The following is a 2,981-nucleotide window of genomic DNA, read 5'->3' on the forward strand; positions in this document are numbered from 1 at the left end:
TTTATGACATTTTCTTCTTATTACAGTTGCTTACGAATTCCTCATAAATGATTTTATACTTTTTCGTCCTCTTTTTCATTCCATAGAGTAAAAATTAATGTAAATCAAAGTTAAATTTTTAATAGACACTGTCTCTTACGTTCTTAATTTATTTAAACACTATACACTACACTAACTTACAATAAATCACTATCACTTGAATAATTTATTTAAATTCTTCGATTAGTTTCTATTTCGGTCTGTCCACTACGACTATTTAGTGTAAACTAAACGAATTAATGAATGAGGGTTGTTAAACCACTCCGTTGAGACCTAATAACGTCGAAACTAGTCAGTGGTTGCGATTGCGAGCCATTGGGGATGTTAATATCGACAGAAAGGTCTCTTCAGAGGAGTTGTAATTCAATATTCGTCGAGGCATTATCCAAGAAAGTGATAAATGATTTTATACTTTCTTGTTCTCTTTTACATTCCATAGAGTTTTTGTAAAAATTAATGTAAATCAAAGTAAAATTTTTAATAGACACTGTCTCTTACGTTCCTAACTTATTTAAACACTATACACTACACTAACTTACAATAAATCACTATCACTTGAATAATTTATTTAAATTCTTCGATTAGTTTCTATTTCGGTCTGTCCACTGCGATTATTTAGTGTAAACTAAACGAATTAATGAATGAGGGTTGTTAAACCACTCCGTTGAGACCTAATAACGTCGAAACTAGTCAATGGTTGCGATTGCGAGCCATTGGGGATGTTGTTATCGACAGAAAGGTCTCTTCAGAGGAGTTGTAATTCAATATTAGTCGAGGCATTATCCAAGAAAGTGATAAATGATTTTATACTTTCTCGTTCTCTTTTACATTCCATAGAGTTTTTGTAAAAATTAATGTAAATCAAAGTAAAATTTTTAATAGACACTGTCTCTTACGTTCCTAACTTATTTAAACACTATACACTACACTAACTTACAATAAATCACTATCACTTGAATAATTTATTTAAATTCTTCGATTAGTTTCTATTTCGGTCTGTCCACTGCGATTATTTAGTGTAAACTAAACGAATTAATGAATGAGGGTTGTTAAACCACTCCGTTGAGACCTAATAACGTCGAAACTAGTCAATGGTTGCGATTGCGAGCCATTGGGGATGTTGTTATCGACAGAAAGGTCTCTTCAGAGGAGTTGTAATTCAATATTAGTCGAGGCATTATCCAAGAAAGTGATAAATGATTTTATACTTTCTCGTTCTCTTTTACATTCCATAGAGTTTTTGTAAAAATTAATGTAAATCAAAGTAAAATTTTTAATAGACACTGTCTCTTACGTTCCTAACTTATTTAAACACTATACACTACACTAACTTACAATAAATCACTATCACTTGAATAATTTATTTAAATTCTTCGATTAGTTTCTATTTCGGTCTGTCCACTACGACTATTTAGTATAAACTAAACGAATTAATGAACGAGGGTTGTTAAACCACTCCGTTGAGACCTAATAACGTCGAAACTAGTCAATGGTTACGATTGCGAGCCATTGGGGATGTTGTTATCGACAGAAAGGTCTCTTCAGAGGAGTTGTAATTCAATATTCGTCGAGGCATTATCCAAGAAAGTGATAAATGATTTTATACTTTTCCGTTCTCTTTTACATTTCATAGAGTATTTGTAAAAATTAATGTAAATCAAAGTTAAATTTTTAATAGACACTGTCTCTTACGTTCTTAACTTATTTAAACACTATACACTACACTAACTTACAATAAATCACTATCACTTGAATAATTTATTTAAATTCTTCGATTAGTTTCTATTTCGGTCTGTCCACTACGACTATTTAGTGTAAACTAAACGAATTAATGAATGAGGGTTGTTAAACCACTCCGTTGTGACCTAATAACGTCGAAACTAGTCAATGGTTGCAATTGCGAGCCATTGGGGATGTTGTTATCGACAAAAAGGTCTCTTCAGAGGAGTTGTAATTCAATATTCGTCGAGGCATTATCCAAGAAAGTTGTTGTTTTCTCCTTTGAAGAACGTAAAAATACATTTTATTGAATTTCGAAATGATTATTCAGAGGAGATGGCGCCACTGATGAATTCTCAACTACATATACCAAATAGCGACGCTCTTTGAGGTCGTCTTCACTTCGGGTCTCAAGCCTGCTCTGATGAGACGTAATAACGTCGAAACTAGTCAGTAGTTACAACCTCTCTTTGCAATTGTGAGTTATTGGGGATGTTAATATCGACAAAAAGGTGGTCAAGGCATTAGCCAGGAAAGTAGTTGTTTTGTCCTTTGAAGAATGGCAAAATAGATTTTCGAAATATTGAATTTCGAAATTATTTCAGAGATGAATAGTAGAAATCCTAATGAATTATAAAAAAATAAAGAAACACAAATAAATAAATAGGTTTTACTAGAAATTATTCAAAAAAACAATGTAAATAAACCGGTTGCTATAAAAACTTATATTAAAACAAAAATCAAACGAATTCCGGGTATTCCATCAATGGCGGTGCATTCGCCGAATTTTAGATTTCTCATTTAAAAAATCTCTTAGACTGAAATAATTGAAATATTGAGCACAAATTTCGAATGTGAGGCTTGAACACTGACAAATATTAATAAAAATCAATCCCTCGGGCTGAAATGATGCAAATATATAATGAGAAATGTTCCAAAAGGGTATTTTGATGAAAAAATAAATTTAGACGTTTGTTAGGTTCACGGTATTGGAGGAGGTGGTTTTAAACTGGTTAAATGCTCATTTAAGGAATAATTGAGGCTAAAAAAATAAAATATTGAGCTTTGGATTTTATGAGGAAAAATCAAATTGTTAAATTATTATATATGAAAAATATATCTTTACAAAATCATCAAGGTTCACATTATTGGTGATACGTGGCTTCAAAATTGTTGAAATATTAATGAAAAACAAATGCTTGTTTAAAAAATCATTCAGGCTG

The sequence above is a fragment of the Diorhabda sublineata genome, chromosome 8 (genome assembly GCF_026230105.1).
Source record: "Diorhabda sublineata isolate icDioSubl1.1 chromosome 8, icDioSubl1.1, whole genome shotgun sequence".
In the NCBI taxonomy this organism is placed as follows: domain Eukaryota; kingdom Metazoa; phylum Arthropoda; class Insecta; order Coleoptera; family Chrysomelidae; genus Diorhabda; species Diorhabda sublineata.